This window comes from Sciurus vulgaris (genome assembly GCF_902686455.1).
Source record: "Sciurus vulgaris genome assembly, chromosome: 19".
NCBI classification, from domain to species: Eukaryota; Metazoa; Chordata; class Mammalia; order Rodentia; family Sciuridae; genus Sciurus; species Sciurus vulgaris.
In genome coordinates, this window is record NC_136480.1 from 17768643 (window position 1) to 17796612 (window position 27970).

At 41.0% G+C, this 27970-nt stretch overlaps 2 long non-coding RNA genes across 4 annotated transcripts; both read right to left on the bottom strand.

Moving 5' to 3' along the window:
* Nucleotides 1-2784: 2784 nt before the first annotated feature.
* On the bottom strand, nucleotides 2785-26310 carry LOC306650315. Of its 3 annotated transcripts, XR_013760857.1 has the most exons (5): nucleotides 25897-26310; nucleotides 24732-24901; nucleotides 14143-14285; nucleotides 10039-10161; nucleotides 2785-3185 (listed from the first exon to the last, which is right to left on the bottom strand). It is a non-coding gene; the product is annotated as an uncharacterized lncRNA (long non-coding RNA). The 3 variants fall into 3 exon arrangements; XR_013760858.1 differs by lacking the exon at nucleotides 24732-24901 and having other exon boundaries at nucleotides 25897-26256; XR_013760859.1 differs by lacking the exon at nucleotides 14143-14285 and having other exon boundaries at nucleotides 25897-26255.
* On the bottom strand, nucleotides 19411-21732 carry LOC306650320. The gene is made up of 3 exons (XR_013760868.1): nucleotides 20902-21732; nucleotides 20263-20355; nucleotides 19411-19537 (listed from the first exon to the last, which is right to left on the bottom strand). It is a non-coding gene; the product is annotated as an uncharacterized lncRNA (long non-coding RNA).
* Nucleotides 26311-27970: the final 1660 nt, after the last annotated feature.

Sequence of the window (27970 nt, forward strand, 5' to 3'; positions counted from 1 at the left end):
CAAACTACTAAAATTTAAAGAAGAAATAATTCACCGATCTCTAACAATTGTATCCTTAGCAATTTTAAAACTTTTTACTCAGGAAAAACAACAAGTCCAAATGCCTGTATGACTGAACTATTCACATTTTTTTCTAAAAATAAAATAAAATAAAAAGAAGAAAAATTAGAATAGGAAAGCTTCCAACTCATTCTGAGACCATTTTTGTCCTGACACCAAAACCAGACACAGACAAGCAAGGTTCTTCTCCTTGAACGTGAATACACAACACCTCAACAAAATGTAAGCAAATTATGTCAAGCAACACATAAAAAGCATGATACACCGTGGGTCAAGTGAGGTCTATTCCAAGACTGCAAGAGTGATTTAACATGGGGGAGAAAATTAGCCTCGTAAGCCAGATCAACAAAATCAAGGACAAGAACCAAATTATCTTCTCAGTAGGAACAGAAGAGTCTTTGATAAAATCCAATGCCCTTTATAAAGTCACAAAGTTATTAATATCCTTTCATAGTCCATTTCTTCTATTTATCCAAAATAGCAAAATAGCAAAAAATAATTTTAATGATTAATATCTAAAAGACCTCATGGAAACTTATTTTTCTTATGCAAGTTATTTAATATTCATAATCTTATAAGGGCAATATTGTCATTGTGCAGAGATTAAGTTACCATTAAACATCTCACTGTTGGTAGTGATGGTACTAGCCAGACAGAAAAGGTATTCTGATGCTAAGGCACTTTCTTGATTTTTAACACAATACTTTTTGTTCAAAGTCCAAAGGTCCTTGTATTTGCCCTTATTATATAAGGAATAGCTTCTGAAGCAATGCTGATGCTATTTTGTCCAATAGCTTCACCAAATATAAAATGGCAAAGAATATGATAACTGAACTCTAGCATTTGTCTCCAACGTTTGACTATTGATGTAGAAAAAAGTGAAAAATGAATCCTAACAATCAAAGGGTATTCAGACATCACTTCCTCTGAGCTGCTATTTACTTGCACTTTAGAATAGATCTCATGCTTATTACACCAAATCAAGTCCACTGCTTCCAAGGAGAAATGCAAAAAACAAACCGCATTCACACTTATGAGGACTGTCAGGCGTCTTAATGGCTTTCTTTCCTACCAAGTTTCCATCCCCTGTCATCATCTGAGGACTTTCTACAGAAAGAAACAGCTTTCTCCAAAGCTTAATTTATCTACTTCATTTGCAAACCGTTCAAAGACTTATTAAGTCATCATACATTATTATTCAAAATGTCTTAATGACAGAACACTTCTCTAGGACAGCTGGAAATTAGACAGAGTCTTTCACTTGAGTGCAATAAGGGAATTGTAGGCAATTCCCAAGCTGCATATCTACGGTAGGTAAAACCACCCAACCACCAATTGGTTCATCTGTGACACTTGAATCCAAGTTCAGAGTTTAGAGCTTTATCAGTAACAGCAATAGAGAGTTTTGAAACAACAAGAAGCATCTAATATCAGAGCCAATGACTCCCAAACTAAAGAAAGCCACGAATATTGCGTTTTTGAACTTCACTGTGATTTATATTTACGTCATTGGATTTACCATATGAATGGCAACACATAATTGTAAGAAAATGTAACACCAAATAAAACTGTTTACATTTGGAGTAGAAAAGTAGGCTAATTTATAAAAACTACCCCACCAAAACCTCAAAATAAAACCAGGAGCATGGTTCATATATTTAGAAGATAAATATTGGTGATTTTTAAAAATATTATTTAGTACCTGAAATAAATCCATGTTTATTAGGAATATTTTTCGATATTATTGCTGGGAGATATACTGTCAGTATGAAATCAACTTTGAAATTAGACTTACAATATAGAGAACATTTTTCAAAGGCAATTATTTACAAGACAAGTGCATTCTGAACCCAAAATATCAAGATCAAGGTACTAATAAATGCCTAAAAAAATTAATAAAACTTCAAAGGATAAATCACAGATCATAAAAAAAGGTGTTTTTGATGGAATCATTTGTGTCTTCTTGAGCACAACCTCAACACTCTTACCTCTCACATGTATTTTAATTGCTGCTTTCAGTTCTTGAATCGTCACTCACCAAATCTGGACGGGTGTTTATTCCATGCCAAGATCTTCCAACGTGAAGAAGCAAATGTTAATGGGATTCCACCTGCCTGCACCCATCTCAGGATCTGGAGGGAAGACAGACAAGCAGGCAACTTCAGGGGACCTTAGAAGTTCTCTTCCAAGGAAAGAACAAAACAGACCTAAATTTACCAGAAGACTGGGTAGGACCAGCAAGCCTGGGCTTCAGAAACAGGTCCCAGAGAGAGGTCCTCCATGCTGAGACTTGAAAGCTACAGGGAGAGAGAGGGCCCAATGGCAACCAGAGAAAGGACAGGCATCCTTATTTTTGTAGCTTTCATGAGGCTGGGGATACAAAGCACCTAGCAGGAGAGCAGATGCTGGTGGTTTTTGCACGGGACACTGAAATACTGCTTCATGGGCACGTGTCCCACAGGACCCCAGACAAGGCACTTGGGAAATCTTATTATCCATGGAAAACAGAAGATTCCAGGTGTTGGCATTGTAGTTCATTGGTAGATCACTTGCCCAGCAGGTGAGAGGCCCTGATTTTGACACCTGGTGCAAAATGATTTTGTAAAAAATTTAAAAAGGAGATTCCACAGGAGAGTTCAATATGCAATCGTAAGAATGTTCAAAACAGCTTCTCTGGACCCAGGTTTCTGTAATTCACAGAACTGCATCTTCTCCCACCTATGGAACAAGGAAAAGCTTTGATGTTTGTCCTTGCCAGGACTATCTTATATTCTGTCTGATTTTCCAAGAGAAACAAAAAAATAGCAGCAACCCAACTCCAACTGTCCTCCTAAAAAAATAAAAATAAAAATAGAAATAATAACCTCTCTTCTCAGATTTCCTGGAGCAAAAACTAATATCTATCTTTGACAGACCCCAACTTACCTACCTCCTCCTATGCAGAGGAAGTAAGGCCAGCTTCCTGGGGTGGTCTTAATGTGGTTTAAGCTTGCTCTCTGCTCAAAATCACTCCGCCCTGGATTTAATGCTCTGTGGGCACAATCTTGAAATCCTCAATTGTTTTTCAACTAAGGGGTCCCTGCATTTTCCTGTTGCACTGAACCCCACAAATTATGTCATCAATCCTATAAGGGGAAAAGAACACAGAATCAAACAGGTAGTGAATAAGACCTTTTCTTTGATTTCTTGACTACTTCTGCTCTACTTCTGTGCTCCCTAAACATTTTTACTATCAACTGCTTTTTTGTTTTATTTTGTTTTGGTTTGGGTTTTGGTTTTGCAGTGCTACAGATTGAACCGAGGATCTCACACATTCAACTTACTTTACAAAAAAATTACTGAATCACTGACTTGGCCTCAAGAAATGGTATTTGTGAAATCATATATTTCGAATATTTTTTGGAACAAATAACATGAAAAATATATATCTCTGGCACACCCCCTAAAGTTGTTCTGAATACTCTTGGAGCAGGCTTATCACACGCTGGGACACACTGAGACATCTCATGAAAATAATAATAATAATAATAATAATTCTGAAAACCACCCCCACCTGAAGGCCTCAGATGCAAACACTCCCTGACCTGCTATCCTGTTGGCTCCCACTCCTCTCTTCAAAGCAAGCCATGTGTACCAGTCAGGGTTCTCGAGAGGAGCAGAATCCACAGGAGGTAGGATTATCAAAGGGGATTTATTAGATGGGCTTCCACGACCAGAAGCTGGATGGTCCACAGTGGCCTCTGCAGCTGGAGAGTTGGAAGAACCAGCAGCTGCGCAGTCCAAGAGGAGGAAGCCCCAGAACAAGAGGGATCAGCAGTGCTACCTATTCCGAGACCAAGGCTTCTGGAAACTCCCTGGACAATCCCTGGCAGAGTCCACTTTGGAAGAGTGAAGAAGTGACACTCCAATGTCCTCAGAGGATGGAAGCAGCAACCAAGAACTCGTTCAAGAAGAACCAAGCTGCGTCTGCACCAGCTTCCTTGTACTTCCAGCTTTTATTCCATCCTATTGGGCAGTGCTGCCCACGCTGAAGGAGGGGCTCCACTCCAGTTCGCTATCCCACATGCCAATCATTCCTAGACACGCCCTCATGGACACACCCAGAGGCCTCTACTCATCCACCTCTCTTAATCCAACCAAGTTGACCATTCAAGTTAACCATTACACCTTGGAAACCAGAATTTTTCTTCCCAAAGGTGTGTCATAGAAACTAGAACACTTTCTCCCCAAAGTCAGTCACAAAGGCTAAAAATATTATTCCAATCTCCCCCATCTTGCTCTCTTGAAGTTGGCTGGGAAGAAATTCTTACAGACTATTTAAGTCAGCTTTTCATCACGGTGACCAACAAGACCTGACAAAAACAATAAGAGGAGAAAGAATTGGGGGTTCACAGTTTCAGAGGTCTCAGTCCATACAGAGTTGACTCCGTTGCTCTGGGCCCCATAGGAGGCAGAACATCATGGTAGAAGCGCGTGCAGGAGGAAAGCAGCTCAGGACATGGCAATCAGGAAGCATAGACAGAACCCCACTCATCAGGGACTAAATAACCCCACAGGCAGCCCCCAGTGGCCTCCTTCCTCCAGTTACACCTTACCTGCCTATAGTTAATGCCCAGTGAATCCCTATCTTGACTTTAATCCACCGATTGGACTACAGTTCTTATTAGCTAATCATTTAACCTCTGAATCACCTTGCATTGTCTTACATATGAGCTTTTGGGGGACAACTTTTATCTAAACCACAACATGCTGTATTTCATAGTGGATCTTAAGCCACTAATTTTAGAAGGGATCCTCCTGAGCCATTCCCAGGGAGAAGGGGTACCACCCAGAGAGGCCAGGAAGCCTCTGAATAGACAGGCCACACGGGGCTTCCCCCTCGTCTGTCAGCATTAGGCCACGCCTTTTCGGCCTGTCAGATTTCTACAATGCCGTCCACGCTTCATGGAACCCAAATGGAAAAGCAGGCAGCTCACCCTGGTTCTCAGGATCCTCATTTTGAAAGCTGCCACGCGTGCGATGCCTGTGCCTTTTCTCTTGCTAACCTGCCTTTCGCCACAGAGACGTCAGCCATGACCCACAGGAGGAGAAGGTGTCACCTCCCCTCCCCCACAGGAGAATTGTCACATTTCCCAAAGGAGAACGTAGTAGGTACCTAGAGGCACGTTGTGATTGTTTCTTGGACAGATTCTACGTTGTTTGATCACGGAGCCCCTGTAAGTTTCTGCACCATCTTCATTGAATGCATGCTCACCTTCCCCCTCCTCCTTTTCCAGGTGTTGGGTACGTTGACAGCACTCATCCATCCAGGTCAGGTAGAGTCCCACACAGCTGGTTTCATTACTCCTAACTGAAGAGCTCAAGATGTGAATACTATGCTCTGTTAGGCAGAAGACAGCCCCACTTAGGGACCTGAGATTCCATCTATTTTTACTGTATTCCTTTATTGCATATTCCACTCAAATAATACCTAAGCCACTCTCTGACTTAGGTATTCCTTTCTCCTGTCGCTCAAAATTCCTCTCCTAGGTGAGAAGGTGCCCCGGACTTTCCCACACCCTCCACTCCAGCCTCTTCCCAGACCACTGTGTCTCCATGCACGGGGGACTCCAATTTGTTCACCACACTCCTGGACACGTTTGGAGCTTCACGCAATTTATTTTATTTTATTTTTTTAATTTTTACAGACTGCATTTTGATTCACTGTACACAAATGGGGCACATCATTTCGTTTCTATGGTTGTGCACGATGTAGATTCATACCATTCGTGTAATCATACCTGTGCACAGGGTGATGATGTCTGTCTCATTCCACCACCTTTCATACCCCCCCAACATTTCCATTTACATAATCTAAAGCTCGTCCATTCTTCACTCACTCCCCACCCCCAGTATATATCATCATCCATTTATCAGGGAAAACATTCGACCTCTGGTGTTTGGATTTGGCTTATTTCACTTAGCATGATATTCTCCAATTCCATCCATTTATTTGCAAATGCCATAATATTATTCTTCTTTTTGGCGTGAATGTGGGGAAAAAGGCACACTTTTACTTTGCTGATGGAGTTGCGAATTGGTGTAGTCACTCTGGAAAGCAGTATGGAGATTCCTCAGAAAACTTGGAATGGACCCAGCTTTTGATCCAGCTAGCCCACTCCTCTATTTATACCCAAAAGACCTAAAATCAGCAAACTACAGTAACACAGCCACATCAATATAGTTTATAGCAGCTCAATTCACAATAGCTAGATTGTGGAACCAACCTAGGTGCCCTTCAACAGAGGAATGGAGAAAGAAACTGTGGTAGATATACACAATGGAATATTATTCCCACAATTTAAAAGTATTTCCTGACAGCCTGTAAATGTTCATTACGATACTTCTGATCATTCCCATTTCGTTTTATTTCTTACTTTGAAAAAAATGCAGGGATTTATACATACATATTGTGTATATTATATGTTCTTTTTGTGCATGTGTATGTGTGTATCTGTCTCTTGCATTTCCTTTATCTTAACTATGTTCTGTGGATTTGCTCTGGGCATTTAAACACAAACAAATTTTGTCTAATTTTCTTTTAAAAATAATGCCTGATTATTTTTAGTCATTCTCTTTATTTACATTATTCTTATTCTTAAGTAAATCAGGTTCAAACCATTATTCCAAATTTCTCAAGCATCGAATTACTGGTTCTATGCCCTTCAAAGAAATCAATACTAAATAATTGAGATATCTGTCATCTCAATGAAAAGATGTTCCTAATACACTATCAGAAGCTCTTTTGCAGGCTGGGGATATAGCTTAGTTGGTAGAGTGCTTGCCCTGCAAGCATAAGGTCCTGGGTTCAATCCCCAGCACCACAAAAAAAAAAAGAAGTTCTTTTGCATCTTTTCCTCAACAGTTAAGAAATAACATCCTAGGCATTTTAAATAAAGTAAAAGTATATTTAAAGAAAAATGGAAATAAAAAATATTAATACCAGTCAATGCATTTAAAAGTCTTCATTTCCTGAGACAGTGTTTTCTTCTGGCAAAGATGTAGGGAGGGACTCCATAAGCAATCATGACTTTTGTTTGACAATAAAATTACTGTTTTTGTGCTTATACATTGAAATGTTATTTTAAGGCCTAAATTAATGCCCATAGAGGAACTTATTTAAGAACTCTTATTGAGTTTATGTGACTGTTCTTTGTGTCCGTCATCATCAAATAATTACTGGGACCAATCCCCTGACCACACCTTCATCCCAACATCAACATTCATCAGAGTCTTACAGATATAATTACAGTAATTAGGATGAGTTGTCATGGATAAAATTTGAATCTATTTTGGATCATTCTCTAAATTTGGAAAATGAAATGCTTTATGGTCTCTCTCTACCTCTATCATACTTTTGCAAAACAAGAACAAAAAGCAATATAAAAGTTTTGATGTCACTGTCACTATTCAAGCCTACCTATCTTCTGTTGAATGACTTTTGGTTTTTCTTGGTTGCATACGCTGAAATTCATCTCAGGGAGGAAAAGATGGGGTTTCCTGCCCTCTACCTTTCAACTGTCACCAACCCTAAAACTTTAGGATTTGCTAAGTACTTGCCAGTAATATTTTTCCTAAAAGAAACAGTTCTTCACTTTTTCCTTCAAAAAAATTTTTTTTATTTATGTTTATAGCTTTTGCTTTGTATTTTCGGTACTTATTTGTTCTGCAAATCTATTATTGAACTATCATATTATCATAAATTTCAGGTAGAAATTGAAAACAGGTGGATCCAAACATCTGAATGCAGTGATAAATGTAAATCAAGTTCCAGGATTAGTCAGCACATCAAAAAGCAAGTGAAACATTAGAAGACAGTTTTTTTAAAAATATTTCAGATGACACACACATATTTAAGAACAGATTTTGAAATATCAGTATTAAAGATCATTTGAGAATACATTATCACCCTCTGTAAAATAACAGTTGTTAAAGCATCCATAAATAGGGATATGCAAAATAATAACAAGATATTTTCTAGCCCATATATGAAATCCTAATTCCAGATGTTTATGATACAAACTTGGGTGCGTGAAACACCTATTTAGAAAACTTTCACAGTCTCTGCTTGACTCAAGGACACAGCAGTGAAAAGTTACAAAGTCACCCATAACTTTAGGATTTAGGATCCGACAATTATATGCAATTGGTTCCTACAAAAACCCCAAATGGAAAGGGCGCTGGCTTCATTGATTTGACCCTGGCCTTTTCCCCGAGGCGGCTGTATGGAGAGATGTAATTTTCACTAGGGTTCACTGGGCCCTGGAGCCTTTTGGCTCAGGCCCTGTCGTCTCTCATGCCACTCAAATGAAAAATGTATTTTTTTAAGGCCTGAAATGAATTTTTCCCCCCGCCAAACTTTCGGTCCCCTAGAATGAGTTTTTGACAGCTCACCTTATTTTATCAAGTAATACATCATCAAAGCAACACAGCCTGATGGTCTATCATGCTGGTCTGGTTGAAGCATTACATCTGCAGATCATAAGACCCGCGTCACTTAGGTAATCCATTCACTGACCTGTCACCAGACCCGTGGAAACAACACAGGTGACAGAGACCTTTCAAGGTTTATTTGAAGGAATATTATTTATTTAGCAAAGCCTGCCTGGCTCTGGAGAAGAGAATCCATATTCGCTGAACCTGGAGAGAGAGGCCTTTAGGATTTTTCTAAAATTCTAAGCTTTAAATATGTGTGTGTGTGTGTGTGTGTGTGTGTGATTTTGAAAAAATGAAGCCAAATCAAAGGGACAGCCTTCCATTTCCTACTTAAAAATGGATGTCCAGCTGTTATTTTTCAATCTCCTTTTAAAACTCTGCTGTGAGAGAAATTACAACCCTCCACCAGAACCAGAGGTGCAGGAGATGAAGTTTATCTCTGGTGTTTTTTCAGTCTTCGTTTGTGCATAACTTTCTCCTCAGGTGCCTGCTCTGCTGTTGGAATTTCCGGGCTATTCTTGGCCCCTCACAGTGACTGTCTGTGGTCCGTCCAAGTTTAAAATTTCTTGCATAAAGCAAGTCCCTAAAATCCTGGCTCTGCCACTCACCGACTGTGTGATCTCATTATTTGTTTGTGGGTGTAATATGGAAATTCTCATCACCTGAGATTTCCATGGAAGTTAAATGAGATAATGCATATAAAGTCAGGAAGAAATACTTCGCCAAGAAGAAAGTAATTAAGACTAGCTTTTATCATTTCTATCCTCATTTCTTTTCCCCTAATTATTCTACCTGTTTCCTAATGACTGTCTCCTTCCATTTTATTGTCGCAATTTGACTTGGAGTCTGTCTGCTCTTTAATATTACTTCCTCAGGGGGTCCTTTCCTAATTACCTCCCTCTGCTTTATGTTTCCATAGCACCAGATACTTTTCCTTAGGAATATTTCCTGTAAGGGGATTTGGTGGATGTTAAATATTCTCCTCACCCTGTGGTGGCCCGACTTTTCTACTCCTCCCACTGAGAGAGATAAAGGATAAATTCCTGTCCTATGTATCTGGCAGCCTTTGTGACTTCAGTGACCAACAGGATTTAAGGGAAGTGATGTCCTGTGACTTCAGAGGCCTAACTCAGAAGAACTTCTCTGGATCCTGCACTGTGTTCTGCAAGAAACTCTCTGAGGAAAGCCAGTCTCCATGTAAGAAGTCCAACCAGCCAGAAACCTCCCCATGGGGCCACCAGGAAGGACACAAGAAAAGGAAACAAAGGCCCAGGGAACTACCCTAGACTAGTTCCCAGGTGACAGTCAATACCAGGTGGCCAGCCAGCCTTTAGCAACTGGATCTTCCAGTCCTAGTTGCCTACTCAAACCAAAAACCAATGGAATAAAGACAGACTCTTCCATTGCCCCGAATCAGGGAGCAAAATCAATGACTGCTGTGGTCCTACACCAATGTATCTTTGGGTGGTCCATCACCCAGCAATGGACAACCAGAAAACTCACCTCTGGTGTGAGTTCTCTGAGGTCAGGGATCATGGCGATGGGTTACTGCTTTATCGTCAGCGCCATACATGGCGCTGGCCTTCAGTGGGAGTTCCCTGAGTTTTTGTCAGATGAACGTGTACACTGGAAATATCAAAGTATAAAGAAACTGAGATAAGGTTGAGAAACACAATCAGTGTGACCCTAATAGTAAACCGATTCTTTAACATCCCCAAGTATTGATTCATTTACCTAGACACAAGAGAAATACCACATGGTAGGGTGATTTCTTTCAATTTGGCACAAGTTATTGAACATTGTTTAGTCAACTTTTTCATTGCTGTGACTAAAAGATCTGACCAGAACAATTTTAGAGGACGAAAAGGTAATTTAAGGGCTCACAGTTTCAGAGGCCTCAGTCCATGGTCAGCTGGCTCCGTTCATCACGGCTCCAGGTGGAGACAGGACATCATGGAGGAAGAATGTGGCAGAGGGAAATGGCCCATATGCTGATCAGGAAACAGAGAGAGACTCCACTTGCCAGATACAAAATATATACCACAAATTCACGCCCCCAATGCCCACCTCCTCCAGCCACACCCTGCCTGCCTTCAGTTACCACTCGATTAATCCCACCAGGGAAGTCATCCACCGAATGAGTTAAGACTCTCACAACTCAAACTTTTCTCCTCTAAACCTCTTGCTTTGTCTTACACGTGAACTTTTGGGGGACACCTCATATCCAAACCATAACAAGCATCTACTCTGCTCAGGTCTCTGAAAAAATGATAGCCAGGAACTACAAAATTCCTAACGTCCCAAACTTCACATTTGAGATTGGTGCTTCTTCAATTATGGTCTATGGACCTGCATCAGAATTATGTGGAGAAGCTCATCAAATTTTCAGATTTGTGCCCCTGCCCCCAGATATGCTGATTCAGAATTATTACAGGGGAGACCCAACAATTTGCATTTTTTAACAAGCCTCCTGGTGATTTTTATATACTTTGAAGTATGATCCCTGGTCTAAATCAGAGAATTTTTCAAAATTTCCTTTCACCATGGGGATACTTAGAAACAAAACATGGTAGATTTCCACACCAAAACCCACCAAAACGTTATCTTCAAAGATCAGTCATGACCATCTCTTTGTGATGGTTCTTGACATTAAGATCGAAGAATAATGCTCATTTCTATCTGTGTGTCTGAAGAGCAGATAATCAGAAGACATCTTAAGTCCTCCATTACCCAGGTATTGAGAGAGAGAGAGAGAGAGAGAGAGAGAGAGAGAGAAAGTAATGGCTCCCAATCACATATCTAGTAAGTCAGGTTGCACACCACTCATTGGTTTTCTGAATCACTGAACTTCTCAGTATTGTAGTAATATTTCCTTACCTAAGATATACTTTATAATTGGAGAGAAAAATCAGGGCTGCTGACACTATAGCAGGGAGTGGTAAGATAGATAATTCCACAGCAGCTCCTCAAAAATACTACCTAGTACCAGACACAGTGGCACATACCTGTAATCTCGATGACTAAGGAGGCTGAGGCAGGAGGATTGTAAGTTCGAGGCCAACCTCAGCAACTTAGCAAGATCCTGTCTCAAAACAAAAATAAACAAATAAATAGATAAAAAGGGCTGGTGATGTAGCTCAGTGGAAAAGTGCCCCTAGGTTCAATCAACAGTACCAAACACACACACATGTATATATATGTATGTGTGTGTATACATATGTATAAACATACGTACGTACTTACACTACCTAGTTCTCTACCTGCTGCATCTATGCTTATATATCACCTGCAAAATTTATGTTTAGAATACTTTTCCATTATATAGCTACATTGATTAGCAATGTCTGATATGAATTAGATAGGTAGAAAGTCATTGATAAATAATGGAAGGAATGGAGGAGAGACTTCTTCCAAGTCCATCTGATGCTGGAATGGATATCAATTGCTGTCACCATTAAGACACAGGCAGGGTCACATAGCAGGTGCCTCAACTGAGTAACTCAGCCTCTAAATGAAGGGTCATGCTTTTCTATCTCTCCCTCTCCCCATCATGCACAGATTTAGAATGTCTGTATTTGAGTGTGTGTGTGTGTGTGTGTGTGTGTGTGCGCGCGTGCGCACACGCGCGCACGCATGTGTGTGGGTGTGTGTGGGTGTGGGTGTGGGTGTTCTACACAAACAAGGACCTAAAGGCAAAGCTGGGTTTGAGTACATCACTTTTTCAGTCTGTGTATAACCACTTAGTCATGTAGGTCTGTGTTCATGGAGAAAGCGATGTGGATATCACAACTCATCTCTAAACCTAACCCACACACAGTATTTTCCTTCATTCCTAACATAATTACATTCTTTCTTTGGAGAAGAATATCCAAGCATCACTTTATGTTTTACAAACTTACCATGTGAAATGAGTTGTTTGAAGGAGGCAGGAGTGAAAACTCATACAGAATACATCCTCTCCTTTCCAGGAGCTGGGTGAAGGGCAGAATAGGGGGCACATGTCCAAATCAGCAGGACATAAAGCAGAAGGTGTGCCCGTCACTTGGCCATGGAGGGTCAAGACCAGGTGTTCTGAGATTTGTGTTTGATGTTTGCTTGGATGCAGAGGAGGTAGTCTGGGAAGTCTTTGGAAGGAACTGTGGTATTTGAACTAAGCCTTGAAGAATTTCAACAGAAGGGGTGGGGAAGGCGTACATTGAGGGACAGATATGGGCAAATCAAAGTGGGGTCAAGAACAGGGCACATTTTAGAGCATCTTTGTACAATCACAGTGTATATCAAGAAGGAGAGTCAGAGAGATTGTTAGAAATGACAGTTACACCATGCACAATTTTGACTGTCAGGCAAGAACATAAACACTATTTTAGGATGAGCTTCTATAACATGCTTCTGATAATTAACAAAAGACATCATATTGAAGAATTGTATGCATAAAAAGGATGCATTGCATTCTTTCCTGGAGTATCTGAATAGCCTTGCCAACAAAGCAGCAGCCTCAATGTCTAACCTACTTGCAGAATATCTGTTACAGGGATTTCAAATTCATGTCCACATTTATCCTGCCTCCATAGTTTCCAAAACTACAATAAATGTCTGCTTCTCAGCCTAAATCTAACCCTTGTCCATGAGTGCTCCCTTACCCCCCAGATATTCAACCATCAAAGTCTACTCTTCTTCAGATTCCTTCTCTAATGAGACTCCTCCTCTCTTTGACTACCTAGCACTCATCCCCCTCCAAATCCACATGGTTCCTTCAGTACAAAGACTTCCTGTGGCAGGAAGTCAACAAGCCCAACTTTGCTGGACCACAGATACAGCCCTTGTGGCTTTTAGCAGATTAGAGTTCATCAGTGAAGATCAGCACTGTCCAAAGAACTATGTAGTGAGCCACATATGCAAATTTAAACTTTCTAGTTGTCACATTTAAAAAAGTAATGGAGGGAATTAATTGGAGCAATATGTTTTATTTAACAGCATATGCAAAGAATGGTTTCAACATGTCATCAGCATACAAAATTATTAATGAGACATTTCCCAGTATTATTTCTTAACTATGTCTTCCCAATCTGGTGTATATTTTATAATGATAGTCCATTGCAGTTTCAACAGCCACGTTTTCAAGAGCTCAATATCCATTTGTGGCACTTGGATGCCATATTGGAAAGTCTAATTATTCCGCTAGGTTCTTGAGTAGAACTTTTGAGTTGTTGGAAACATTGTAGGGTGTGGCATTGTCTAATAGAGTCATCCCCAGCCCCCTGAAGTTGCTTAACACTTGAAACATGGATATTGTGACTGAGAAGTTCAATTTTAAATTTTATTCAACTTATTTGAACTTAAATAGCCGCATGCGTTACTGGCTTTCGTTTCGAGCAACAGAGTTCTGGAAAATGGGAAGCAATTAAACCATTTTGAGCAGAGTCATGTCATTTGTTGGAACTGAAGTTCAGGACCATTAGTAGAGTAGTGAAATAATGATTTTAAATGGGGGGCATTCTCAATAATGCTTTAGAGCAGTGTTCCCCTGGGTTAAGGAAGATTAAAGTTGTTGTGTTTTTTGACCCCTATCTGATCTACCATGACATCTATAACAGCAGAGCTATTTACCTCAATTACCCAGTCAAATCTCATGCTATGTCAAGCAATAACTCAGAAAAAGACTTGGGTCACTCCCGTATAATTTGAACCTCTTCACTCTTCTGCAGTTGACTCACGTCCCGGGGTGTCTGATGACCTTTAAATATTTTTACCTGCATGTAATTCCAACAGGGGTAGAACTGGTGAAAATTGATGATGCTTTCAAAACACACAATTATAGCAGCTTCATTAAAAACAAAGCATGTTTCACACAACTTGTTCTATCAATACGATCTCTGAATCCTCAAGTTAATGGTCAAACTTTTCCCCCTCTTATAATGAACCGTAAAATTACACTTGGCAATCAAGAGGGCCATAGCAGATAAGTAAGGCAATTTTCCTCCTCATTTTTCCTTTTTGTTGTCAATCTCCTTGCAGAACCCATTGCCTTTTCAATGAACCATGCTGTGAATCTTTGAGATTATACAACACTTGAGCATATATACTTAGGTCAAGCTGGGTTGGTTTTCAACAGTTCATTTTCAATAGGTTACATGGGATAAAAGGTGTGCCAAGGAAGTTTCTATCAGATGACATACTCCTGTGTCTCAAACTTATTTCAAGGAGAAGGAATCAATCCCTTCCTGTTTTAAAAGATACTCAAGAACTTGACCTCAAACATGCATGTTAGAAAATCTCATTTTTCAGGTAATGACAGTACCACCATGAATTAGCATACCGTAAATTATTATATATTGACTATGTCTTCCCCAAATATTTTATCATAGAGATTTAAAATGAGTAAGAAGGACTGGGGTTGTAGCTCTGTGATAGAGTACTTAGCTAGCAGATGAGGCACTGGGTTTGATCCTCAGCACCACATAAAAATAAATAAATCAAATATAGGTATTGTGTCCACCTACAACTGAAATAATATACAAAAAGTAAAATAAAATAAAATGAATAAGGAACTTGCTTTTTCTTTGGGGCCTATGCTTGGAATAGTCTAATTAGGGCTTTGTTATTTAATCATCTTTTAGGTAAAGACTCTAAGATCCCTAAATGGTCTTTGCAGAGGTTGATAAGACCAGTTCATTAACTGCTCTGAAACTGAGACTCCTTCCCCCGTAAAAATGGGACGACAGGAGCTACTTGTCGCAGCAAATAAGACAAAGATTGTAATAATTATATAGTGCATGGTATTTGGTAAGTCAATATATTGTCAATATTACTACCATGAATGGATAATATACTTACTGATGTTGGGGGACTGTTTTTATAAATAAGCCCTAGAGTCTTTGAGGTTTAACACACTAGAAGTTTATTTCTTGCTAATAAAAGTGCTTCAATGTCAAATGGCTCTCCACCAGATAGTGATGGAGAGATAAGAACTCTTTCTATCCTGTGGTTCCAGAATGGTCAAGTGGCTTCTAAATTTCCCCCAGAGGTTACAGCCATTTCAGTCAGCTTGAAGAAGAATACAGAAAACACTTGAAGATGTGAAGTGGCTCCTGGCTTTTCAGCCCACAGTACACAGTACATGTGATCTCACTGAACCACAAGGAAGTCTAGGGAAAATGATCCAGCAGCTGATCACCCAAGAGAAAGAGGAAACAGCTTTCTGTGAACACAGAAACACAGAGCTATTCCACAAACATAATCAGTTTTCCAAAGAAGATCTACCTTCCTCTATATGTAATGATGGAGTTTATTTTTTAATTAATTAATTTATCTATTTTTAATTTCTTTGGAACCTGAGATTGAACTCAGGGGTGCTTCATAACTGAACTACCTCCCCTGCCTTTTTTAAATTTTATTTTGAGACAGAGTCTTGCCGAGTGGCTGAGGGTCTCACTACTTGTTGCTGAGGCTGCCTTTGAACTTGTGATCCTCCTGCCTCAGTCTTCCAAGGCGCTGGGATTACAAGTGCGTGTCACTGTGCCCATCCGTAATGGAGATCTTATTTGTAGAAATGCATCTATCTTCCACAAGAGCAAGTTGGACAAAAAGGGAAGTGGTTTTCTGTGAGAGGAGAGAAGGCACAGGGATCCCTGGAGAAGGAAAGGTGCACGGGAGAGTCATCTTCTCTGTGGGAAGATGTGAGTGGTCAATGGGGAAGGCACCCAGGTAAGCAGCAAGGGGCCTGGTGAAACGTGAACCCAGGATGGGCTGGGTGGAAGCACTGTTGTGCCAGTGGGGTTCCTGGGTGCCATTTTCAATTTATGAATGGTCCATTTGGGTTTCTGTGTCAGAATACTGCCTGTGGGATTCAAATTCTCCTCATTTTTAAAAATAATCTTTCCTTGTATTCACTAGCGTGCCACAGAGTGAGTCTAAAAGCAAACAATAGAAGGTGTATTTGCTGTGTGTTGTGGCATATGATTTGGAAGAGAAGAGAAGGAAGGTGACCGGCTGTTTGGGGTAGATCCATGGATCCTTGGCTCTCTCCATTTCAAAGAAAAATTCCACCCAGCCTGAATTTCTCTTTTCCCTTCTTTCTCTGTTCCTTTATGATTCATCTGCCTTCACTGTCTGTCAATCAGCTTCCACTCCTTCAACCACACCATCTGCCTCCCCCACATAGACCATATTCCTACCTTGACCTGGGAGCTTCTGTACTGTTTCTTCCTCTTTTAGTGTCATTTCTCTTCTGCTTTAGCTGAGCTGACCAATCCCAGTGAACTGTCCCTCTGTGTCCTGATTGTCTTAACCCAGAAATCCAAGCATTTGTGTCATTGTAACTAACTGCTCTGGGTCCATACAAATCCAGGACAGACCCCAGTTTGTATATGCCTACAGCCACACTCACCTCCAGGTTACTTCCCAGTACCCCCTTTATGTTACCCTTCTCTTTGCCTAAATTATTATGTCCAGTAGACCCATCACTTTCTCCAACTTAGCTCTATCTTCTTTTAAAAATAAAAAAGAAAAGAATTGCTGAGGTTAATTTAAAAAAAAATAACATCGAAATAATTTTCAATTCACAAAGAAGTTACAAGAGTACAAAAAAAAAAAAAAAAATCTCACTCAAATATCCCCAAGAGCCATTTAACTTACTCTTAGGATGCAGTCCGAGTGGTTCCCTTCAAATGTACATCTGAGTGGGTCTTTCCCTGAATAAGATCTGGCAGTCACTCTTGCTCTGTGACAGAGACAGAGAATACACTCTCTAAATTGGATTATTATGATTGTACTCTTGCTTTTCACTTTGGAGGAGATGGAAAAGGGTATAGTCCGTGTTATGGTTCAGATAGGTGGTGTTCCCTCAAAAGTTCATGTGTGAGATAAACAATAGTCAGAGTGACAGGGTGAGATTATGAGAGCTGAAAACTAATCGATGCATTAATTCAGTGCTGTGGATTAATTGGAAGGTAACCAAAGGCAGGTGCCGTGTGACTGGAGGAAGTAGGTCACTGGGGAACATGCCTGTGGGGATCATACTTAGTCCCTGATGAGCCCAGCTCTCTCTCTCTCTCTGCTTCCTGGTGCCATGTGCTGAGCTGCTTCCCTCCTCCATGCTATGATGTTCTGCCTCACCTTGGGCCCAGAGCGATGAAGTCAGCCAACCATGGACAGAACCTCTGGAACCAGGAGCCAAATTAACTCTTCCTTCTCTACATTGTTCTTGTCAGGGCTTTGGGGCATAACAATAAAAAAAGCTGACTAAAAACAGCCTGAGAGATTTCCTCTTCAGTATGGCCGTAACCAGAATGCACCTCCTCCCCAGAAATCTGATAATGATGTTCCCAGGTTGATTCTGGCTTCTTATGGTTGGAAAGCTTGTATTTAGCAAAGGAAAATTGAATGGCATTCATGGACTAAATTTCCCACTTGGAACCCGTCATGTTATGGACTGAATGTCTGTGTCTTTCCCAAATCCATATGTTAAAATTCTGTACTAGGAGATGAGATTTGGGGGAATTACTTAGATCATAAGGGTGGAGCCTTCACAAATAGGACAAGTACAGGAAGAGGGACAGAACCTTGCTCTCTCTTCTCCACCACATGAGAACGCAAAGAGAGAAGATGGCCATCTACAGAGAAGGAAGCACCCTCCCCAGACCTGGGATCTGCCAGCACCTGGATGTAGGACTTCCCAGCCTCCAGACCTGGGAGAAACAAATACCTTTTGTTTAAGCCCCCTGGTCCACAGAAATGTGTTCTGCTAGCCTGAACTGACTACAGCCACCACCCTCAACAGGTGGTGTTCACTGTACACAAATGAGGTACGACTTTTCCTGGATGTACACAAAGTAGCGTCACACCATTTGTGTAATCATACATGTACAGAGGGTAATGATATTTCTCTCATTCCATTATCTTTCCTTCCCCCTGCCCCCTCCCCACCCCTCATTTCCCTCTACATAATCCATCCTTCCTCCATTCTTCCTTCACCCCTTCTACCCCACCACCATTATGTATCATCATCCACTTATCAGAGAAAACATTCAGCCTTTGATTTTTGGGGATTGGCTTATCTCACTGCTTAGCATGATATTCTCCAACTCCATCCATTTACCTACAAATGCCATAATTTTATTCTTCTTTATAGGTGAATAATATTCCATTGTACATATATACCACAGTTTCTTTATCTTCGGAGAAGCAGCTGGAAGGTGACACTTGGGTGATAATGCAGGAGACATCGTGGGATGTGCCCTACATCTATTGGAAACCAAAAGAAGATATGAGTTATCAGGGATTTATAATCCCTCCATCACAGTAGCCATAGGTAGTATCCTCACATCAGAACAAGTTTTCTTTAAAATATTGTTTCACAATAAAAATTTTCTCTTTTTTTTGAGTTGGGGATGTAGCCCAGAACCTTGCACATGCTAAGCTCATACTGTACCACTGAGCTGCATCCCAGACCCTCATTTCTGTAACTTTATCATACATATTTCCTAAAGTCTCCAACTTTTAGTGACTTCTAAAAAATCACCAAGATCATGTTCATTCTCTAAGATGGGTAGAGAACGGATGATAATGCCTTATGTTTACATAAGGTATTACAGCTCCAAGCACCACTGTGTACATTACACCATTTAGTTGGTTTCATGAGGTCAGCCTGTCACCTCCATCATACAGACGAGGAAATAGAAGCTTCTGGTAAAAACGTTTGCAAATCTCCATATTCTACTCAGAGGCCATCAGAATTTCAACCAAGCCTCTCTGCATGTTCGTCTTTCCATTTCATGATTCCATGGAAAATGAGCAAAGTGTGTTTACTTTAGTGAGAGAAAGACATCCAGGCATTTGAATTCTAAATAAATATAAAGAATACATGAAAAAAATAAATAAAAAGAAGATGAATCCTTTTTATTTTAACAACTCCTTCCGCCGTGATTGTTGGGCTCATTCATTAATTCTCCAGTGTTTACCAAACCTTGCCATCATGGGATTGGCAAGTACGGCCACTTTTGCCCTGGAGAACAAAAACATAAATTAAGATAAAATGTGCACACAAATGCATTTAGCACTCATCAGAGCACATAGAGAAACACTGGCAAATATATTATTGTTCAAAGATAAATTGGGGTGTACTGAAATATGAAGAGCTATGAGCAAATAGCAATGTGTAAGCTGAACAGCTCCTTTCTGCAAGCTGTCTGCGGCCCAGGGAAAGGGCCCAGGGGTGAGGTTCTTGCAGGGTGAATGTGGAGACAAAGCAAATACCAAATGTTTGATTGGTTAAATGGAGCATAGCCTTATGTCTATCACTCCATTGTAAAGTTTCCACTTCGAATAGATTTGAAAGGGTTTGAATGGTCAAGTTTAAATGGTGTTTCTCACCATTTACACCAGGTTGTGTTTCCGTTTGCTCACATAAAAGCCAGGTCACTGGAGCTGTCTGATGACCACTCAAGGACTTGTTTTAACATTATGTTCCATTAATATTATGCTCCTGTTTAACCAGACAGGTAAAACAGAGGTGCCCGGATTAGGCTCTGTGTCTTAAGGTGAAATCCATCTTCCTTGTTACATGGTCAAACATTAACCAGCACCCATGCTTTTTGGAATCAGACAGAATTCCATTTGCACCAGGAGGTAGCTGTGTGAAACCGGGTGTGACAACATTTCCATCCCATACGTTTCCTGGGAGATGAAGTCAAGTCCTCCCAGGAGATGTCAGTGTGCTTTGACGCTCACCATCGCTGTCAGCTGGCCTGCAGTATTCTAAGAAGGTTCCATTCATTTGCTCAATGCATTAGTTAGGGCATTAGCTGGAAATCAAAGGGAACTCTGCAGAGAAAACAGGTACGTTGAATAAACATGCATGCAGCGGGTGCTTGAGACGACCCACTCTGTGCAGCGGCGTCTGAGTCACTAGTGACACAGCAGTCAAGAGCGCTGAGCCCCTCTTTCACAGACTCGCATCTAGAAAAGGAAGAGGCAGGAGATCCTTGGAACTTCATCCAGCCAACGTGCTGCGAAGGAAAATAAGGCGGGATACTGGATTGGCAGCTGGACGATGGGATGGTTTTTATACATAGCTCACTAATGTTGGCCATCCTTCCTCCAAAAGGTGGGATTTAATTTCCCTGCCCATGAATAGGAGCCATCCCTAGGGATTTGCTTCCCATAAAGAGAATTTGGCGGACATGAAGAAGGCAGAAGCGAGGCTACATGAGCAACTTCTGAAGCTCCGTCGCAAATGGTCCTTTGCTTCTACCTGGTTCTCCCTCCCCATCCCCCTCCCCCTCTCCCCCTCTCTCCCTCTCTCCCTCTTTCCCTCTCTCTCTCTCTCTCCCTCTCCCTCTCCACCTGTGCCTTTGGAGTCTGGCTAACCTGAGCAGCAATGATAAAGAGACCATGTGTTGCTTCCACCTACAGATAGAGACACATGCCCAAGGACCCCAGCTGTTGAGGCTTCTCAGTCCAGATGTCAGACACATGAGTGAGCAAGCCTGCAGGTGATCCAGCCCCAGCCATTTGGCCACTCTCCTCTGCCAAAATCAAAGGGAATGGGGAAGAACTGTTTCCACCACCAAGCCCTGCCCAGACTGCAAAATCAGGATAAAAACAAATATTTTGGTTTTAAGCCGGTCCATTTTCCAGTGGTTAGTTATGCATCCATAATAACTGAAACAGAGGGTTTGAGGAGGATCTTTTGAAAGGCAGATATTGAAATAGAGATATGAATGATGGCAGGTGATGAGCCAAGCAAAGACCTAAAATCCCCCAGTGAGAGGAAATGGCCAATGCAAAGGCCCTGAGGTTAGAATGCACTGGCCATTTTGAAGAAATATCATGTCAGTCAGCACAGCTGAGATCTGTAAAAGGTAAAGTAGCAAATAAGGTGCAATGGGCAATAGAGTCATATATGACAGATCTTACAGTTGGCCAAGAGTTCAGAATTTGTTTACTAATGGGTTGAGAAACGAGTGGAGAATAATTAGAATAAATCTAATGTGATTTAATTATATTTGAAAAACATGCTTTCTCTACCATCTGTGAAAGAATAGACTGCAAGAAAACATGTCCAGGAGAAATGTCATTTAGGAAGTGAGGGCAGTGCCTGGGAAGGACCTGAGGGTGGCTCGGTGTGGGGTCTCCTCTGTGCAGTTGTGTGGGATGCGACCTTACTGGGGATAGAGTTTGAGGGTAGGTCCAGCTGGTTTGCAGATGAACTGAATGAATGAAATGATTGATTGATGGACTGAATTGAAACAGACCAGGTACCCCTCACCCCAAAGACCCTCGCCCATAATTAAGCTTCTCCTCTTGTCAGGAAGATTTTTGCAAAGGGTGTCAACAAGATATCAGCAAAAACTTTCTGCAGAGGGTACTGTGGTTTGTAGCTCATGCTGGATCACTGTGGCTAAATAAACCTGCTTCCTGAAAATTCCTTGGGTTTCCAGCCTCATCTGTCCCGCATCAGAATGAGAGTGAAGACCACAGAGTGTGGTCTAAAAAAGTAGCAGGGGCACCTCAGGAGAGCTTGTGAGAAACACTGAACCCCAGGTAAGCACCCCAAACTCATTAAATCAGAATTTGCATTTCAATAATAAGCTCTGTGAGCCATATGCAGATTAAAGACTGAAAAACATTGTTTTTAACACTGGAAATGTATCAGTGGAGTCTGACCCAAGAGGGTCAATCAGGACAGAACACTGAAAAGAAGAGGCAAAGGAGGAGGAGGAGGAGGAGGAGGAGGAGGAGGAGGAGGAGTCATAAAGAAAAAGAGGCTTTGAACTAAATTCCAGAGATAAGTAATAGAACTCCACAGTTCCTGTTCAATACCTATTAATAAAACACCATTGTCTATTACTAGAAGATTCTACCATCCATTATCTTTGGGATTATTTGTTACTCACTTTTTAAAGAATTTAGTTTTTCCTTTTAAAAAAATATTCAGCATGTCTTTCTCGAATTGCATTTTCTGCTTAGGGTTCTTGCTAGTTGAGTACAGTATAATTTTATGAGGCCCCAGGTAACTATTTTGAATTTCCATTGCTGGGAGATGGGTTTTATTATCTCTCAAAACGAGTAGGCCACCATGTCCTATCACCCTTCCTTGATTTACTCCCAAACCGTACTGAACACACATTTTGTTTCCCAAAACAAGCTGGGAAACTCGGGTCCACCACGGTGAGTGACCAGCTCAGTAGATTCCTTAAGATGCAAGTTCCATGCTGATAATAAATTAATAATAATAAATAGTTTCCTTGCCATTTTCTATCATTTGCATGATATTTAAGGTCTTAAACAAATAATTTTCAAAAAGCCCCGTGCTAAAAGAAATGGCAAAAATCTCCAAACAATATAAAGGACACAAAAATGCTTCAGTCATAATTTTTGGAGAACAAATTATCCTTCAGGTTCCTGCAGTTTATAGATAAGAACATTTTTAGAAGTTTTATGCAAAGTTCAAGATGACTAAAAAATGTAAATTTCAGGCAGGTATGTTCACTGTGAAGGTCGGAAGACAAGATTAGAAAGATCTTCTTAAATTAGCCTTTTTTTTTTTTTTTCCCTCTCTCTCTCCTAGCAGGTTACATGCAAATTGGAAGTGTTGAATATAATACATTCCTAGATAAAATGTAAGACCTCTAAGGTTATAAAAAATAGATTCTATAAACCTAAACCCAAAATGTGTATTATTTCTCTTAGGATACCAAGCCATGCCTGATGGCAAAAATCCAATTATAGCAAAAACGTTTGCTCTCAGTTATTCTTTTCTTCAAGTGAAAGCAAACGGCAAAATGAGGTGAGGTGGAGGTGCTGGCTTTATAAATGCATGGACCTCGTTTGGTATCAATTTTTTGTCAGTGCAAGAATGAAACTGGATAAAAGCATCCAGTGCATGGCAGGTATCTTCAATACAGACTTCTGTATTTTTTTTATTTTTCAAAAATGTGCCAGAGAAGGGAAATAACTTTTCTTATGACAGTAAGATATTCTCAAAGGAAGACAGTGGTGTAATGTTTATGAGTCAAAGCTCTTGAGTTGAGAGTCAGAGGGTCAAACCCAAACTTTGGGGAGTTTCTAGGAATTGCAATAAATGACAAAGTTTCTGAGCCTTGGTTTTCTTTTTTTCTGGGAAAATAATGACAGTGTTACACTTTTAAAATGAATTAGGATTCAGTGAAATAATTTGTGCCTGTAACCATCTGTCAAATCAGAACTCAGCAGAGACTGGTTATTAAGACCAGCTCAGTGTTTAGGAAATAGGTATTCTTGATAGGATCTGTTTCGTTGTGCCGAAACCAGTTTGACCTGTATAGCTCTGGGGCTGGCTCATGGAAAATCTGGAAAAATCACAAAGACACCCCAAACACAATTATGGCAACACTTTCCCTGATTTCTATACTAGAGAACAGTAAGGGTGATAACAGAAAAGACAGCTCTGCTTTTTGGAATCCAGTGGTAGAGAAAGAAGTTAACAGGGCAGGGAGCCCTGGAATCTGACATAGGCTGATAAATTCTCTAACTTTTCTTTTCTGCCTAATCTTTCTAATGAACCCAGATTGTCTAATCAGCAGAATATTTATAGTTCTCAAGCAGATCTTTGGTTGCTGAAAATAAACCCCGACCAGAGGTGGGAACAATGAAACATTTATCATTAACATGATCTTGTGTGTTAAGATCACACAAGAGGAGACTATCTTCTCTTGTGTGTGGTGGGCTCTCTCCCTCTCTCCTGCAATGACTGATTCATTCCACCACCCACTTTGTCAGGGGTGGGGTCCCACAGGCCAACCCCCCAGTGCCCCGCCTTGACTCATTGATACAGCTAATGACCACCTGATGGAAAGCAGAGTCCCTCTCCACCTGCCTGCCTGCCCCCTCCCAGACCCACAGGCTCTTGATCTGCCAGCTGCATTCAGGCAGGCTCTGCAGAGCTGGCTGCCTAGAGGTCACGCCTGCCACTAACCAGCTCAGTGGTCTCTGCAAAGTTGCTCCACTTCTCCAAGGTTCAATTTTTTTTTTTTTTATCAGAAGCACGAAGATAATTATGACACTTGCTGGGTTTTTGTGAGAATTAAACGAGATAATTAAGTCAAAGCCTGTGGCATAAACCAGGGGCTCAGAGATGATATGTTTGTGGTCGTGCTGTGCTTCCGAAACTTCAGTGTTTGACTAAGGACGATTATTTTTCTTAGAGTCAAACAAACCTTTCCTGTTGGTTGTCATATGCTCTTGGGATCAGATAACTCCTCTAAGTTCAAGACTCCCCCAGGGAGAGGGCAAGAGTTTGGAAGTCATATTAGGCTTTGGAAAAGCAATAAGCAATTCTCTGGTAATTCCAGAGGTGCCATTTGTCACTTGGAGTTTCTGGATTCATCTGGGAAAGCAAAGAACTTTTGGGGGAAATAAAGATTTGGACCCCAACACCAGGCAGTATATAGGAAAGCTCTTTGTCATGCAGAAGAGTTTTAGAAAAGTATAGATCAGAACTACCCAATAGAAATGTAATGCAGTCCACACAAATGATTGGGATTTTAGGTAATACCACATTTTTTTAAAAGGGAAAAGAAACAGCTGAAGTACTTCATAATATGTTATTTAACACAACATATCCAAAATACAGTTTGAAATTATAATCGATATAAAAATTATTCATGTATGATTACACAAATGGTATGAATCTATATCGTGCACAACCACAGAAATGAAGAAATGTACCCCATTTGTGTACAGTGAATCAAAATGTAGTTCTGTAAAAATAAAAAAACAAAAACTTTAAAAAATATTGAAACATTTTTGCATTTTTTTAAATGAAAATTAATCTAAAAATTATGCAGACATCTTGCATTCATTTTTTTGGTGCTAAGCCCGTAAAATCCAACATGTATTGGACCCTTAACGGGACATCTCAGTGTGAATGAGCTATGTTTCAAGTACTCAATAGCCACCATACATAGCCAGTGACTATTGTATGAGACAGCACAAGTGTAAAGAACACAGTCGTGTTGAACATCGTTGTTTTAAATCTATAAACCATTTACCAAGACCAACGTACACATCATTCTCAAAAGTTTGCTTCCAGTTAGAAAACTGCTTAAAGAAAAAGATCATCTAATGTCACTGATCAACTATCCAGTGAGCCAAGCTTCTCAATGCTAAACCACTCATGTTCAGAGGGTGCCCCCTACCGTTCATGTGCTGCATTGCACAGAAAAGAAATTTCCATCCCAATGGACATTGGCCCCAGATTCAAGCACCAAATCACATTTATTTTCTTTTCAAATAAATAGCATCTCAGAAGAAAGCAGTCAATTAACCGGCGCTTGACAGGGCCACAAGTTGCCCCGTTAGAGAACGTCATTCCCCTCTTACCTTGCTGAAAGACCCTTTCATCTTGAGCTACTGATGTAAACTCAACACTGGAAGAAAATAAACAGATACACAATTATACCTCGTTTAGCAAATCCAGACTGGCATTCCTAACATCACGGTGACAGGAGCAAAGTTAAACATGATAAGAAACTTCAGATCAAAAGATGCCTGGTCTTTTATATGCCATTTTCTCCCAGTCAGGACCAGAGGCTGCTGTTAATGTAATTTGAAAATCCCAAGAGCCATGTTTCAAATGATGGCTTTCAAACGGCTGCTACTCATGTGCAATTTCCTGATTCTGCTTTTGGTGCAGGGGAGGAAAGAGTCTAGCAGGCAGCTCCATTATCTCTAGGTACACCAGAAGGATGAATAAACAATGGTTTGCCAAGTAGGCAGACAAGTTCAGCAATGTTTTCCCAAGCAAGCTAATGGCCCTTGGTTATGTGGCTACAGGAGAAGTGAGCAACAATTAGAAAGGCTGAAAACACAACCAGCAAAGGGATTTATAGCAGCCACAAATGAACTTGCCCCCTTTGGAGCTGCTTCCCTTCTTCCCTATTCTACCTCCAGCAGAAGCATCCCTCTGCCTCAGTCCAATCCTGCTGACTTCTGCTCTATCCCAAGCTTCCAACTCTGCATCACAAAACTCTCTGGAGTCAACAGGTAAAGACCTACGCCCCTTAGATTCTGAAGGAGGGAAGAGCGTTGAAGGATCCATCCTTGGAAGGTGAATTATCTTCAGTGGCTGGAACCCAGCTCCACAACCATTCTCTGGTGGCAGGTATCCTTCAGGAAACAGACATGGACCTGAAATTGAATGGGCAGCATTCACAGGAGAGATGTCCCGTGTCAAAGTGAAACCTCACCCTGGGAAAGGGGTTGCTGGGAATGAAGGGAGTGATCACTAGCTTTTTCCTACTGCCACAAACCTCAATTCCAGAAGCTGATCAAGTACTGCTTCTGAGAAATGTAGAAGACTATTTAAAAGAAATGCCTCAGGAGACAGAGTTCAGTCTCAACACTGGCTCTTTCACTTACTTGCTGGTTCATAAAGCCAAGTACTTGACTTTATGAGCCTTGGTTTTCTCATCTATAAAATGGGATGATAGCGTGACTCACTTGATAGCATCATTATGAAGATAAAATGAACCAAGGCTTGCAAAGGGCCTCATGAAAGACCAAACACTTGAGAAAACTATTAACAAGGAGGTTAAGGGTTACAAACCTCTAAAGAGGTATACAGATATAAATCATCGGTTACATAAATAAGAACCTTCCAAGGTACTTGGTAGATTGCCAGGGAAAAAAACACAGAGAACCTCAAAGTAATATCCATACTGCTTTCATTTTCTATGGCCGCTGCCCTCTTTAGACTCAGTTACTTCAGCGAGACTTGGAAGTATCTTCCACCTGCTGTATCATTGCATGACAGACCCCTGCCCACACACAACTTAGGGGCCTGAGGCAATGAGGGGCTACTTCTCAGGATCCTGCAGTTTGGCTGAAAGGTTCTATTGCTAGTCTCATCTTGGCAAGCTCAGGCAGCTGGGCTTAGCTGGCATGTTGGCAGCTGGAGGTTTCCTTCTGCTGAAGGAGAATCTCTTCCTCTGTGGCCTCATCCTGGAGGAGGGCAGCCTGTGCATCATACATGGGAGACAAGTCCACAGGGATGGGTCCCCTACAACAAGCTTTCCTCGAGCCCCACAGGCTTTGCTCCTGCTGAGGATCTACTGGCCAAATCCAGTCACATGACTAAGGACTGAGTCACAGAAGTGGGGGACAGACGTAAGGGATGAATACTAAGAGGCTTGGTTCATGGGTACATCACAGGGCCTCTGCCACCCCTTTCTACATCATCTCCTCCTTCCAGTATATTTTGGCATCTCTGTTGTCCTTGGTCCAGGCTGATTTGGCCCTCACTCTGATGGGGGTGGTTTTCTAGAGCACTTGTGATTGTCACAAGTGGGTAGAGATGCTACTGAAATCCAGTAAGAACAGACCAGGGATGCTGCTGATAGGACAGGGGTCCCCAGGAGGCCCTGGGTCCAGGTTCTTGGCATCCAAAGCAAATAAC